A 16784-nucleotide genomic window follows, 5' to 3' on the forward strand; every position below is an offset into this window, starting at 1 on the left:
GCAAACCTTCCCCTGCCCATTCTTACCACATTCTACTGAAGCACCATTGAGAGCACCTTGACCAGCTGGATCTCTGTTCGGTTTGGGTATTTGCAACGACTGCAAGACCCTGCAACGAGTTGTGAAACAGCTGAAAAGATCATTAAAACTCCATTCCATTTCTGTCACCAATCTACTTGCACCCACTCCAATTCCAGAAACAGGGCTTAAATTCCTCCTGTGTCTTGTGTATATTGTATTATGTACAGTATTTGCCTTGTAATTTGCACTATCTGCACTTTGAACTATGTGTATCCTGTCTACAATGTCTATGTCAGTGTCTTGCCTATCCTGTCTGTATTTGCACCGTGGACCAGGAGGAAAGATATTTTGTTCCACTGTCTACTTGTATATGGCTGGAATGACAAATGAACATGAACTTGAACTTGAAAGATTGCATGTTTGCATTTGTACAGTGTTAAAAAGAGACAATAGAATTGCTTATTATTTCAATTATACCTACTCAAATACACCGGAGAAGGAAAAAAAAGTAATGACAGTCCACCCACCTTTGAGCCAGAGGTTCAGCACTGATTGGATGAGTGTCATGAAGTGTTTATCAGGACCCTATGCAGAAGGCAGAATCTGGAAGGGAGTGCAACAAACACGGGGGAGAGAAGACTAGGAACAGGGCTGGTTGATGAACAGGGGGGCATGTTGATGGTGGGCTGGTGCTCGGGGGGGGCGTGGTCCAGGCTAAAGTCCAAAGGGAGTCTGTAGGGAAATCCAGGGTGAGCAAAAGTCCAGAGCCTGGTAATCCATCCTTGACAGACACAACAAAGTTAAAAACCGGAGCGGAATCCAGTGAAGGGTCAGGGGAATAAAAAGGGGTAACGGGGCCAGGCACTCCAAACCCCGAACCCAGATGGTCAGGACACAATTGGGAAGATTATGCTTTGGAGCCTCTCCTGGACTTGCTGGTAGGCGGGCTTCCAGGTGTACATCTTCCAAACCTGAGCCTAGAATGGTAGGAGCATCTGGCTTTTATAGGGAGGGGCAGGACAGGAGTCAGTTGCAGGAAAATCAAGCAAAAAGGGGAAAGAGCCGGAGCGCCCTTAAGAGGAGGGACTTGCGATTGTGACTAGGAGAAGTTCGCCTCTCACTGTTTACTGTGTCACTGAGAGCACAGGATGACTGAGCCCAGCCTACACTCAGTGGTGCTCAGGATATGGTGGTCTACTGTTCGAGGAGTCATGGTCAGTTAGTGACATGACCCAGGCCCATACCCATGATCATAAGCTCAACATACAGTACACATCTTTACTGGTGCCAATTGAGATGCCCAATTAAACAATTTTATAATACTTGTCTGTTTTCTTTTTTTCAGGTTCTGGTTCTGGTGAGTATTAGTTTTCTTTTTTCAGTTTGTGTTTGAGGTGAGTATTAGGGTGTACTGCATTTCTGATCAAAAGTCTCTATGTGCTATTTCTCCATAGTGCCATTTTCTATGTGCCCTAATAGATGTTTCAAGTCTGTTATTCATAAGAGCTGAAGAGCAGATTTGGGGGTGAAGAGGAAATAAACAGCTATAATTACAATGTAATTACTCCGAAAAGTTTGCATTTTGTATTAACAGATTACATTATACAGAAATTAGGAAAGACGTAATGTGGACTAGGCCTGTTTTTGTATATTTCTCTTGATTATTTTAGTTTATACTTTAGTTTTTACATCAAGAACATCAAGAGGCAGTAGCCATCAGATAGAGTTTCTTGCAATGGGAATGATTTTCTATATTCTCCTGTTCACCTGAGATGTATCTTGTTATTTTAGCCCCAATTTATTCATTTTAATTCTGAACTACTGATTGTCCCTCGGCTACTCCACTACCTTTCATTCACTATAATTGACACTAATCTCCCTTAGAAAAAAGTTGCATCTGGTTTGTTTATATTTTTCTGTTTCCTCTTTCCTTCTGTTTTCTCTTATTGTTTCCTTAATACACTATTCGAAAACAGAAATCTTACTTGTACAAATGTTTTCACCAACTGCACACCCTACTTATTTAGCTGGAAACTTGAAGTTGGTGCCACAGTGGAATCAAAGTTAAATAAAGTAACGTCCAGGAGCAGATCTCCATACACATCCTGTTCTAGTCCTGTTCATCCTGTTTAGTGTTGGAACAATGGTACAGATAAATACACACTACATTAATTCATTGAATCCTTTGGTTTTTCCTTAAATTGTAGTCACATATGTGAATGTAGTCATTTGCATGGAATTCTAACTGCATCCTAACCTTTCAAATGACTAGACTGTAAAATCAAATGCTAAAAAACCGGAGAATTATTTTTGTTATGCATATTTTCTTTTTTTTTCAGGTTGCAGTATTCCTTGTGTTGGTGAGTTATCGATGTATTAAACACCACAGTAATGTGATCCATCAATTTAATATTCCATTGACATTCATCAGTGAAGTACAGTATTTGTTTTTTTATTTTTTGCTGTAAATTAATTACATTTCTGTTTTTAAATCAAAAGATTAATGTGAAACGAAAATGTAGAGTTTTCCATACATACTAGTGAATATTAGTGTAAAGTGGAAACAAATGGGTTAAATCTGTGGAATTAAATTAATGGTTACCCTATCACAGTTAGCAAACTGGATTAATATGTGACAGATCGAACTAAAAATCTTCAAGACAATTAGTTTTCATCCACGTATTATGAAAAAATCAAGCTTGGACCCTTGTGTGTCACAGAGAACAATTTGTCTTTCTATTGAAAGAATAAAAAAATAGTGGCAATAAAGAACAACTACCACTACTGTATATATGCACTACACAGAGTGTTGCAAATACAATTTTTCTTTGTAGAGGTAGAGGTGAGGGCAAAAATCTCTACTTCTGTGCTCAAATGTGTAATTGTCAAATATCAGATAAAACTGTACAATGTACTCTTTTTTGCAATGAGTGGGGCAAAGTAGCGGAAAGTCAACAGTGTCACGTCTAAACAACAGCCAAATACTGTGCCACAGTAAAGCAAATTGCAAAACTGAGAACATCTTTCTCTGAAGGAGAGATTTGGAAGGAATATTTTGTAGAGACTGCAAGCTTTGTCCAGCAAGCAAAATCAAATTAAAAAACATTTGGTGATCATGCAAAACTGACACACTTGCCATGATAAATTACAGAAGACTTAGGCAGTGGCATTTAAGTTTTATTCATTAGCATTGGATGCCAGCAGTATCTTAAAGGAAACTGCATAGCTCTTGATTTTTGACAAAGGAATTAATGACAAATTTGATATTACAGACGAGTTTTTATTCTTTGAAAGGCCAAGGAGAGTAAAGGGCTGTGTCAAGAGGCTGATGATACGGTGGTGTAACCTGGGGTATGAAATGTATGTGGGAAAAATGCTGAACTGCTGAAAATAATACAAGACAAAATTAAAGAAGAAAACCCTGCCTCATATGTAATATTCCTAAATTGCATTCAGGAATGCACAGGATGCCACCTGCAAGAAGTATTGCAGTTTGATCATGTAGAAAGGCTGTCTTGATTCTTGTGAGCTCTATTCAGTCGAGGAATTTAATCATTGCATCCTTGTAAATTCATTAAATTGCTTGAGGACTTTGTTTCTGAACAGCATGACTTACTTACAAAGTCTGTTGTAAAAAACTGGGGACAGTATTTTAGGGAATGTCAGTGCCTAGGAGGGAGATTAGCTTCTTTTTGAGGGTTGATGGGAAAAGCAGATGATTTCCCCAAAATGTGACCAACCAAGTTAGCTTTGTTCTCAAAATGGATGAAAAACAAAGTATTTGCTCATTTCTTGACATTGAAAAGCTGGAAGAGGAGTCTTGACACTTTTAGAAAACAGCAGATCTGTAACCAACTTTCATGGAGAATTTTCTACTGTGTTTCTAATATGCATTGTAAAGATGATCATGGCCATGTGGGACAAGGTAATACTCTTGCAGTGAGGGATTCACAAGGAAGCTAATTAGCTGATTAACAAGCAAATGTCTTATCTGATCCTTTAACATTAGGGTAGTAAAGTGCTGCAGTACCCTGTAGTGAAGTGCCAATGAAAAAGAATGGTCTGTGGTCAACAAATGGAACACTGCTATAGTTTTTAATTAAAACAGTTACATCTTGTATATTGTATGTTTTTTTTTTCATTTTCAGCTTCTACTTGGGGTAAGTGTTTTCAAAAAGTCTTCTTTTGTCTGTGTAATTTACATTTATAATTTTAATTTATATTTCTAAATTTGCTTACTTCATACACTGTAAGCTATTTTAAACAATGCTTTTTATTTCCCATGTCAAACATTTTACTGCTTTAAAATATCTATTTTTATAATGTATTCAAACTGGCAAAATATGATTACATTGTATTTTAAATTGCTTATTACTACCTACTCTGGGTTATGGTTGTATTGGTTGTATTGAACAAGTTAATCAACCATGAAGTTGAAGCTGATACCCTGGCTTCTTTCAACAAACACCTGGATGAGATTTTTTACCCTTGGATTAATTAACTGCTAATTATCAATTAGCTTTATGGGACAAATTGCTTCATCTGGTTTTACCTTCTGTTATGTTCTTCTATGTGTGAGGGCAAAAATGCTACATATCACACATATATTGAAAGAAAAAGTAAGTTGTCTTTACATTTTGTATTTCCTAAATGACAGTGTTAGTACTTCTAAAGCACTTCACATTATTTTGTTTTGGACACAGCATGTACATTAATGCTGAACAAAACATCTGCCACTCACCAATATTTCAAATTACTGTTACATCTTTGATATGGTCCCAATTATAACATTTTCTTTGAATTTTGCTTTTTAATATTGTCATTACTCTAATCATACCTACAGTAAAACACAATCTGGAGTAACACTTTTTATTTTTATATTAAAATGTGTTAGAAAGGTATGATGTACTGTACTAATATGGTACTAATATATTACATATATCATTTCTATTTTAGTGTTATCTAAAAAGAAAACAAATTCGAGGTAATTATGCAACCCTTTTCAGATTTTAAGAATTTTGTAACTGCTCCACAATTGCTTTAATACATGCACGTTCAGTTTCAGTCTAAGAAAATGTCATATTTGTAGGTATTAGCATCAATATGAATGTACCTGTAAATACAACAGATTGTTAATTTGAGTTTTTGATTATGTTTCAATGTAAGCAATATAACAGCTTGCATATAACTGCTATTACATACGTTATATATAATTTTTCAATGAGCCTGTAAAGAAATTCAAATTAGACTTCAGAAGTTTCCCCTGTCAGAGAAGTAAACTTTCTGAGTTTAGTTTTCAGCCTACTGGTTGAAAGAAAAAAAATCTCCAAAACAGGGAACAGTAATTATTTTTCTTTGTTTCTAAACTATGTGAGCTAAACAAACACTCTACAGCTGTAACACTCTAGATGCCACCAATGCATTGAAAGTACTACCTTGGATTTTGTCCACGCCAAGGCAATAATGCAAATATATCAGATTTCAGTTTATACAGAGCTGTGAGAGCACTGTCATGGCGAATGGTGGTGTATGGAGATTGTAATGGTAATGAAACATTCTGCAGTATGCAGTCACAAAGCTTTCGAATATTTATTATCTACATTTTATTGGAAAAAAAAACAACCGATCCAGACCATGAATTAATTTCTTCTGCAGCTGTTATAACATTAGACTTTGTGTGTAATACATTTTTGTGTATTGTCTTTTTAAAGAATAGATATGAACTACATTTGTGCTTTGCGGTTTGATAAAATACAACCATAAGTTCTTTGTTTTATTTTCAGATTTATGTGTCTCTATTATTTTATGGAATCAGACATTCCTGAGACTTCCTCTGCTAGGCAAAGGTAGGATGCAAGGGTTCACAGTGGGACGGTGTATATTCTGGAGAATGGCATTAACCATTGTTGTGCAAAACAAAGTGCATCAGCCTAGAGTTTGTGTGTTAAAAAACAACATTTACAGTGCTCTTTCATATGGTGAAACAAACAATACAAGGTACACTCCCACATGACTCTCTGCTTGCATTGTGGCTATATAAAATATGGTCATTCTAAAAAGCTGACCAGTAAATATATTTTTTCTACTGCCAGCTTGCGTGACAAGCAGCCCCTTCTGCCGAATAGACCATTTGTTCCAGGAGAGGTCACTCACTGGTCATTTCCCTGAGAACTATGCCAGCTATGCGTAAAGACATCATGTGGCTATGTTATCTTTCGAGACCAGACATCCTGAGACGGATTTAGTAAAATATAAGTAAAAGGATACATAGTCAACATGATACAATGTACTGTAATACAAACTTTTAGTGAAAACTTTTAGTTAATTCCCTCACCTTGAACAACAAAAAGAGGTCATAATATCAGAAGAAGCACAAGTTCTTTTTTTATTTTTGTCATTATGAAAAAAATAAATAATGAAGAACAGACATAACGGGAATTGCAAAAAAAACAAAACAAATACATTCCCCAAAAAAGTGCACGATAGTTTGCTTGTCAGAGGAAGCGTCCAAGTCTGGACAGATATTGTAACAGAGCAGCTGCTCGCTTGTCACCATACCGATGCTGTTTTTCTGCTAGTCGAATTTAAGTTTGTGGTGATTTTCTTTGGTCCTATCATTACCCAGCACTGGGGAGAGTATAAAATGAAGTTTCTATCCATTCCTCACAAGATACATATTTTGGGACAGGACACCCAACCTTTGCTGACACCAAGAGCTTCAATAGGTCCTACAGGCATTCTTGGTACTCCCCAGCACAACCAATTGAGTTAGTGTAGTAACTCTACCACTTGAGTTACTACTCTGCCATAACCATTAGAGTTAGTAACAGGATTTTACCCTTCGAGTCACTACCCTAACATAACCCATGTGTGAAACTAACTTATGTTTGAGTTACTACCACGATTAACACTCTCAAGTCATTAAGCCCCAGAGTAATTATTGGAACTCATAGAATTATTATTTGAAGAAATTATTATAATCGTAACATTTTTTCAATCATCAATAACATTTCAACAATCATCAACCTGCTTGAATCATCACATTTATCATTTCATGCTTTTGTAAAGACGGGGTGGAAAAACATAAGATGACATAGAGTGAATCAGATCTGGTTTCCTCATTAATCATCACAGTAGATGCAAGGAAAGGACAGAGGTGTACCGTAGGTCTTGGACTTCATGGGTTTTTGTGACTGGAATTAGGTTCAAGTAAACACCATATGAGAATAAACAAGGAAAAGTGACTGTTGAATAAAACTCCCCAAAACATAAAAAGTGTGATATAAATAGTCTAATATGGATAGATATAGATAGTCTGATATAGATAAAATATAGATAGAGAAAGTTGGTTAGTAGATACCAAAGCCAGATCTGTTTGCTGCAATTTGGGCTGTCATATAGAGTCACATAAAAACATGTACCACAATGCAAATTGTGCTGCATTATTTACAACAATCTGTAGATACTTACACATAAGATACGTGGAGCAGACACTTGTCATTTTGTAAACAACTATGTTATTTTTAGCATTAGAATATTTTCTGAGATTTTCAGAGAGAACTTTCATTTTCCTGAGTAACTGGGTTTGCTGCATCTTAATAAGCATGGAGTTATTAAAAAAGTTACAAAAGAGAATTTGCTTCAACAACATACTGTAGCTGGCTGGATAGTTGGGTCCAGACTCACATGGGGCTTTGTATAAATACTGTATTTTACTCTCCAAATGCTCTGCAATTCACTCTAGTTTCAATATGTGCCCTGTGGTTTGTATTTTAATGCTGATTCTGAAGAAATTAATTGGATTGCCTTTGTAAATACCTTTTGCATAGTTCAGCTACAAACCAAGTCTGGCTTTACAGTAAAGGACACTAGCTTTATGGAAAAACCATGCTTGCCACAAATTAAATTAGTCTTTATTTCCCCCTGTTGAACAAATCGAATTTAATAACTCAAAGTCAGGATATATAATGACAAGTCAATCTCACTCTAGTGTTCTGAATCATAATCATTACTGAAATAAGCTGAATACTGCATATCACAATATATACTGTAGCACAAAAACATCTTTTTACATTTGTCTCATGCATCCTTTCACCACCTGATCTCCACCTTTGCAGCTACCGCACAATTAACTCCACTATCAATTTATAGTAATAGTTTGACGATCTTTGATATTTAAGTCATGTCCCCCTGCAGTCTTTTCTGCTCAAGACTAACAGCATTAATTTATTTTAGTGTAGTATATTAATTTCATCAGTGTTCTGTTTATTGTTCCAATGGAATGATTCCAGAGCAGCAACATCTTTCTTGTTCCAAAATTGAACACAATATTCTGAATGGCATCTTAATGGTCTCATGGTGCAATTTTAACTTTTGATTTTATTCCTACACTTTAACTATATATTCTGGCATTACATTTTTATTGCTTTCACAAATTGCCTATAAAATAAAAATGATGTCACGACAAACACCCAAGTCTTTTTTAATAAGTATCTTCAAGCTCAAATGAATGTTTTCATTTGAAATTTGTAATATTATTTTGCTACTGCATTCAAAGCTCTGCACTCATCTACATTAAATAACAGACTTGGAAAAAAGATCCCTGTCTTAATTACATCATCCAAATTCGACTATTCCAGCCAGCAGCCATATCACTCTGCAACTCACAACTGACAACCCACTGACACACCAGGCAGGTGTGAGCCTGGTCAGTACCTGGATGGGAGACCTCCTGGGAAAAACTAAGGTTGCTGCTGGAAGTAGTGTTAGTGGGGCCAGCAGGGGGCACTCACCCTGCAGTCTATATGGGTCCTAATGCCCCAGTATAGTGACAGGAGCACTACACTGTAAAATGGTGCCGTCCTTTGGATGAGATGTAAAACCGAGGTTCTGACTCTCTGTGTTCATTAAAAATCCCAGGGTGTTTCTCGAAAAGAGTAGGGGTGTAACCGGCGTCCTGGCCAAATTTCCCCTTGGCCCTTACCAATCATGGCCTCCTAATAATCCCCATCTATGGATTGGCTTCATTACTCTGCTCTACTCCTCTACTGATGTGTGGTGAGCGTTCTGGCGCACTATGGCTGCCATCGTATCATCCAGGTGGATGCTGCACATTGGTGGTGATTGAGGGGAGTCCCCATAACCTGTAAAGCACTTTGAGTGGAGTGTCCAGAAAAGCGCTATGTAAGTGTAAGCAATTATTATTATTCACCTACAGTATAATAATATCCATTAGAGGGTTGTGTTTCACTTTTGATTAAAAATTAGCTTTATTGAGCAAAATTGATCTATTCAGATAAGGTTGGACCTAGTCAGTCCTGAGATGGGAGACATCTAAGAAAAACTGAATTGTTATTGTAAGTGGAGTAGGTTGAGCCAGCAGCAGTATGTTTTACCAGGGACACCACTGTAGGAGATATCATTCAGATGAGAACTCAAACAGAGGTCCTAACTACTTGGTTAATAAAGATCAGATTAGTCTTTTAGTCAGAGTAGAAATTTAACCCAGGTGTTCTGGTTAAATTCAACAATGGGTTTGAATAACCTGACCTACCTAAAGCTCACTAAAGTACCTAAAGTGCAGCTAATTTAAAATAGTGCAGAGATTCCCCATATTTTACTCTTGCAGAGTCAGCAGTGTAGAAAGAAGCAAGAGACGGTACCTGCAGCCCACTGACAGTTTTATTACCTTTTGTAACAGTGGGAGAAGTGGGAGGAGCCGTGGTGAGTACCGGTATACAGTCGATGCCCAGTCAAAGGGGCGGAGACACTGGTGTGAGGTTAGCAAAAACCAAAAAGTAAACATAAGAGAAAAAGGGGGAAAAAAACAACAAAAGGGAAAATGTGCCACTGTGCACTGAGGCATCCAGGCTGGACTTGCACTATCTAACGGGGTTCAGACTTGGAAAAAGAAACGCTTGGCACAGCGGTATCCAGACTGGACCTACCCTATTTTATGGGGTCTAGTCTGGAAGAGTAGGGAGCCAAACAAGGCTAAAACAAAAATAAAAACTCAACCTGTCCCAGTGGGAGATACATGGCGGGACAGGCGAAAAGAAAAAAATGAACAAAAGAAAAACAACGGCCTTACGCCCAGTCACAATCCCCTCCGAGACTGTTGGTGGAATGGTCTCCCCTTGCGGGGTCTGCTCATCCCTCCGAGACGTCTTCGGTGCATCTTAAAGGTCCGCACTACTGCTGCTTGCCCTTAATCAGTCAGAACAGCTGTGGCTGCTAAGGCAATGTGTCCCCCTTAATCCAGGGCTCTGCCTCCACACTGAAGACACCCCCACGTAATGACACATGTTTCTTAGTACACAGCCATGCTAGTCACTAAGAAAAAGCTTAGGAAGGAGGGAACAGAGTGGGGTATCATTCCAATTTTAATTGATGTGCTGCCAAAACATGGAGTGGAGTAATGACTACTGCTGCACAGTTCTGGGTGGCATGAAGGAGAGCAATATTGGTGAAAGGTGCCCCCTTTTATAGAGGCAGGGAGAGTGGAGGTGAGTTTGCTAAAAGAAGGGAAAGTGGTCAGGGTTTGGAGGCTCCGATACCAACCACTACAGGGTCTATACTGATTTCAACAAATCCCAGTGAAAAACTGAAGTGTCCCTTCAGTAGAATACTTAAGGCAACCTTTGATGGGAACCTATGCTGTATTATAGTATATAAACAACAAAAAAGTGACATGTCCAATTTCTGTGCATTAATCCATAAAATTGAAAACAAAACTGGTTGCTTACTCAAGGTAATCTTCTGTTTTACTCTGTTTAACTAGAAGTGAAAAAAATGCACAAAATGAGCATTTATAATATAATATTTATAATGGTATTTTTGGAGTGGCTCTGTGGCTAAGGATCTGTGCCTGTGGCTGGAAGGTTGCCAGTTCGAATCCTGCGGCCGGCAGAGGAATCCTACTTCGTTGGGCCCCTGAGCAAGGCCCTTAACCCTGACTGCTCCGGAGGTACCATATAAATGACTGACCCTGCACTCTGACCCCAAGCGTCTCTCCCTGTCTGTGTGTTTCATTGAGAGCAAGTTTGGGTATGTGAAAAGACAAATCCTTAATACAAGAAATTGTATATGGCCAATAAAGTGATCTTATCTTAAATGAAGTCACAGAGGTTTTCATATAAATCATTAAATCAAATCTAAAAATATTTAAATTCATTCCACATCTATGGAGATTTTTTTTTGTTAAAACAGAAATATATCTGGGCAAGTGATCAAAATAGGCAGTCAATTTCTTATGTTTTTTCTAAATTGATATTTCTTTAGAAAATGAAACTGCTTACATTTTATATCCTTGTGTATCAAGAATGAATGAGTAGCCGCCAGGTGTCGAGGGGTCTATGGATGGTAATTGCATTGATGGGAAAGTAGCTCCCCAGTGTTGATGTGGTTTCATGCCCTATCCTCTGTGTTTCCTGTCCTGACCAAAGGCCCTCTTAACACAGATGCTGGGTAATTACCACTCCATTCGGTGGGTAAACAGACTAGAATGGATCTGTGACTGAGAGGGGGGGCGTAAGGTCAGGACACAGTGGAACAATGCATCATTACACGTGAGGTAGAGACAAGAGCAGAAAGGAAGGCTTAAAAAGCCCCAGTCAAAACAGAGCAAAGACCCCTTTGAAAAAGGAAGAATTGTGGGTCAGATCTCATTGGACCCAGGAGAGGACGCTGACAAAAAGGACTCTACAGGGAGCAGGTGATGAAGGGTTTTGAGATCATCTTCTTTGCTCCCTATCTGACATTGAACTCTGAAAAATCAAGGTGGGGGAGGGCAGGTGGGAACCACATTGTTTGGAATGGCCAGGACTGGACAATATGTCTAAGAACCACCAAAGGTTCTCAGGGTCCCCCAACCAGAAACATTCATCCACTCAGGTTAATTTGAGAAGGCACAAACCTCGGAACTAATTAGCCATTCGATAGTTCCACTTTCCACCATACCTCGCTGAACCAGAGTACTTCAGTGCTACTCAATAGATCTCCTGTGCTCAGTATTGGGTTTTCCAATAAGAGCTACTGTATAGTTCCTGTGGTAAATGAACTTGTAATTTTGTGAACCTATGTTCCTGAACTTGGATCTTGCCCTGACAACGTCTCTCGCATCACGGTTAACAGATACGTTTGCTAGTTTTCGACAGACAACCATACTGCATATGGCCCTACAATACTTCTCATCTTGGTCTGCACAACCTTAAAAAAGGACACTACACAGAGATCCATCCCTTTTCTTAAGTGAAATGGAGGGAGTCACACCAGATTACTGACTGGTGCTGGTTTATAGAATAATCCTGATGGAAGTTCCCTTTTGAATATTGGTTCTGGTAACTGGGGTCCATGGGATTTCTTTGTACTCTTGTGTTACTAAGTGCCTCCGAGATGAGATGTATTATGTGTTCTGTGTATTGGGTAGGCAGTTATAGAAACTGTTGTGTCATGGTATAATTGTTATTGTATAATTGTTGTGCTATGATATACAGTGATTGTGAAATTGTTCTTTGACTAGATATCTTACATGAGATGTCTCCTTCAATCTCCCTTATCTCTCTTCTATACATATTTCAGTTAAAATCCAGGTTGTTGTTGCTGGAAATACCCTGGGTGCCCACCTTGACTTCATAAGAAAACTTCAAGAGCACACACAGATTGAAGAATGCAGTGAAGAAAACTGTGATGTGATTGTGGCTTTCTGCCCTGTCAGCTCTCGTATAGGGACTGACATTGATGCAGCACTACTGCAGGTTTCAGGTAGGCTTTTGAAGACATCGAATGAACTTCTGAGGTTAGAAACTGTCTGAATTATTTTTCAAAACTAAAATTTTAACTTTATTTTAGATGCAGGAATGTTTAAAAAAGTAAACGTTAAATTTATTTTACTTTCTTGGAATATTCTTTGATGTTTCCAAGTCAGTTACGCTTCTTGTGGCTACATGACAGTAAATATGATGAAGTCCGTCAGTGTCGCTCTTTCCTGGATGCAAAACCACCAAACAATTTGTGTAGCAACTGCTTTTCTTGTCACACTGAGAAATCAGTCTGAATCAACAATGTTCAAAGCTATTTGTTATTGGAGCAGTCAGTTGCATTTTTCTACAAAATGAATTTGGAACTATCATCATATGTACTATGTGTTAATTTTAAAAAAGAAACTTACTTTTAATTATATTTTAACATTGTACTGTGCAATGTCTGAAACACTTAATTGTTATTTTCTATCGTCACTCCATGTACTTGAAAACAAACCATCTAGAAGTTATTAAAGGAGCCTTAGTCTGAGAAGTTATATAAAAAGAGATAAATGAAAGAAGAAAGGAAGGCTTATTATGATGGAGAAAGTGGCAGACAAGGACAAGAATCTTTAAATTGAATTTCAATGGAGACAGCAGTTTTGAAGTGCTCAAGGTCATAAAGTATAACTGACATTTTCTGCAAAAAAATTTATCTTGAAAGAAACTCCCTTTCCTAAAAATAAAACATATTCTCTAATTTTTTTAAATAATGTCATGTCACATATACACAGAAGCAATGTCTACAAAAAAAAATCCTTTCAATACACTAATAAATATATGTATAAAATTGGTAGGAATGTCCTGTTAGTAATTCTAACAAATCAAATAAAACATGTAATTGATTTACCTAATATACTTCTCTTGTAAATATACTATATTGTTAAAAATATTTTTTCAAATTAAACTGTGACTCACAGAACTTCTGAATCTTTAAATTTAATTTAATGCAGCAGTAAATCGGTAAATACATTTGTCATGTTCCAAACTAAGGTACTGTATCTGTACATGCTGTACTGTATGTAAATCTATGTTGTTGTCTTTAGACAAATTGTATCTCAGTATTTCCATCAAACATACTGCAAGTTCAAGAACCTCTTCAAAGAACAGAATGAACAGTGGTGTCCGTGTAATTATGTCGTTTTTCATTTCAAAATCAATTTTCTTTTGTTCCCTGAACAGATTATAAACCTGCCATTCTGGTGGTGATGCACCACACTCATGATCAAGATGCTATTGTGGTTGACAGTGCAAGACTAGTGAAGAAAAATAATGTAAAATTAAGTGTTGACTGTCTGTTCTTTGAAAATAGGGGACTACTGGAAAACTGTAGTATCAATGAGAGAGCTGTGACTTTAGTATCCAAGACGCTAATCCATTATACATCTTAAAGGGCTTTAACACAGGAGAAGAAACATACAGCCGAAAGACTGTGTTTGCATGCTTTTCACAATTAGGTGCATTCTTTTCACAGTTAAGTATTTTTGAAAGGATGAATATACAGTATAATATTAATTAAAATTAAATATATGTTATACTTGTGATGATTGATTATGTTTAATAATAATAATCCATGTTTAATAAGTACAGATGTATCCAAATGTATATGATGTATTCACTAGAGCATTCTTATTATATAAAACTGTATTAAAGTTTCTAGATCTACAGTACTTGGTTACCTACAGTAACAATTTAAGTGGAAATAAATATGAAAGCAAGTCTTAATGATACAATTTGTATTAATATTAATCCAATCAGATTGGTAGTAAAAACGTATTGATGGTAAATTGCAATGTGTGTCAATATTTGTTTGAAATTGTTAATTAACATTGTGCTTGTCCCTCTAATAAAGTGAATGACTGTGCCCCTGAATGAAAGGACTAAGCATTTTCTTTGCTAGCTGAAGAAAGAGTAGAACATGTCTTGCAAAATCATTTAAAACATAAGCTGAAATGTGTATGCATGATCATTTTTAATTGTTTACTTCATTTCTAAGAGGTCATATTTCTTTTTTACTTTCCAATATTTGTATAGCAACTGGAAATTTGTTCAAAATAGAGACAGGTCAAGGCCCACAGCCACAAAAATCACACAGTTGCAAGGTTAAAAAAACACCCTAATGGGCCACTGCTACTGTATGTGGCATCACAGCTCTTCTATCCTCCATGTGGCTGTGATGATAGATTGATTTATTGCCGGATTTTAACAAAGTAGATAATCTGGGATGGTGATTACAGATGGTAAAGACATTTTGTAACCCATTCCCATTCCTCTGGAATTTGACTGGAGATGTGATGTCATGTAGCAGCAGACAGCTGGACAAGCTGTACACACCTGCTCAGCAGAGGCAGTCATGCAGCCACTTCACCTTTAATAATGACTGTACCTTGCAGGCAGGGACCCAAGGGTATGGAATTAACTCAAAACAGTGAGATAAGGGTGGTTGCAAAAGACAAAGGTGGCAGAATCTACCACTGAATTTTAGTGGTATGCTATAAACACAACATTGTCTTGGCCGTTTGTAATATTTTCTATACTCCAGTGTGAAGTTCTGTCCCTGCTAGGATGTGTTTACAGTTCTTAGTGTGACCAGATGACTCGTGTGTCAGTGCAAGCTGAGAGCACTAAAAGCATCATTTTCTTTCTGCTTTACATACTGTATCACACAACGTACGGCTTATACCAGCAATACTTGCTGACACTTCTAGAAAAACCGTAACAGAAAGTATTTACTGTAGATGCTAATCAAATGTGTTAAAATAATTATTTCTAGGTTGAAGAAGAAAATCTTTAAATAGTGTTTTGTACACCAAATGGACCAAATAACCAAATACAAAAAATGGCTGAAAAAACATTCAAACAGTCATAGTCTGTATCTGTAAAATATTAGGGTTTGTAAAGCTAGTCCTCCCCCCTGTCTCGGACGTCCAAAGGGACTAACCGTGGGGAGTAGGAGAGCAGAAAAAGACCGAGACGGGAAAAAGGGCCGGGCTCATTAGTGCAAAGAGTTCAGAAATGCCGTATAGAAACCTATGCCCTCAGGGAGCGGACGTGGGGCGCCCTGGTGCTAGACGGGTCTCAGGACATCCGAACGTCAATTCTGAGCGAGGACAGAGTGCAAGACCCGGAAATATATAGCCCAAGGGAAAGAGAAAGACCGGAAGGACAGCAGACCAGAACCTAGGGACAGGACAGAGAAGGAGCGCCCTCTGGCTGCAGAGGGCGTGACACCCCCCTCCTGAGAATGTGGAGAGGTTTCAGTTTAACTTGTACCATTATAACGGAGCTCAAACAAAAAGCGGCTGAGAAAACTTGTTTCACTTTTCGTTGAGTGCAGCTCTTTGGCTGACAGGTAAAAAGAACAGCCTTGTATTCATTAATGCATACTGCAAAGAAGACATTTTAAACAACAGAAGGTTCCAGAAGAACATTGACTTAACACGAATGATCAGGTGAGTTATTTTCTTCTATCTAGGAGTTAGTCAGCGTCCAGCAATTAGAAAGAAGTAATAATGTCTGAGGGCAGAATTTTGTACAGTTGATTAACATCTAATTTTAAACAATAAAGACAGGAAGCTCAGTGAAATAGTACACATTACATAAAAGCTATTGTGTGGAGAACTCAACAGCAGTTGTATGTGGTCTCTAGCACAGTTATGAACCCCACCTCTTTATGCACCTGCCATCGATCTTGTTGTTAGATGTGTCTAGAAACTATCGGGCTAAATTTCAGTGCATAGGCCATTCCCAAATCTGCAACTGTTTCATTTTACCATTGCTAATGGTACGAAGACCACATGCTGTAATATGTATAGAAGATCTGTCTGCACTCAGGGGATATATGATTTTTCTTTTTTCCTTTAAATGTATCTTTCCTTTTTTTTACTCAAATGTGTCTTTGTTCTTTTTTAAGACTTTTTTCATATTTTAAAAAATACACATATTGCAGTAGAGTGGCATTGT

At 37.5% G+C, this 16784-nt stretch overlaps 1 protein-coding gene across 3 annotated transcripts in view; it reads left to right on the forward strand.

Moving 5' to 3' along the window:
• Window positions 1-2562: 2562 nt before the first annotated feature.
• The window catches only part of LOC148675191 (uncharacterized), a 32367-nt gene continuing 18145 nt past the window's right edge, over window positions 2563-16784 (forward strand). The window contains exons 1-5 of one of the 3 annotated variants that reach the window (XR_015935464.1): window positions 2563-4640; window positions 4978-5005; window positions 5805-5867; window positions 12601-12783; window positions 14004-16273. The gene's annotated coding sequence lies outside the window, so the exon portion shown is untranslated. The other 2 variants (XR_015935463.1, XM_088626273.1) reach the window with 2 other exon arrangements.

Source organism: Lepisosteus platostomus, chromosome 3, assembly GCF_059453375.1.
Source record: "Lepisosteus platostomus isolate fLepPlt1 chromosome 3, fLepPlt1.hap1, whole genome shotgun sequence".
NCBI classification, from domain to species: domain Eukaryota; kingdom Metazoa; phylum Chordata; class Actinopteri; order Semionotiformes; family Lepisosteidae; genus Lepisosteus; species Lepisosteus platostomus.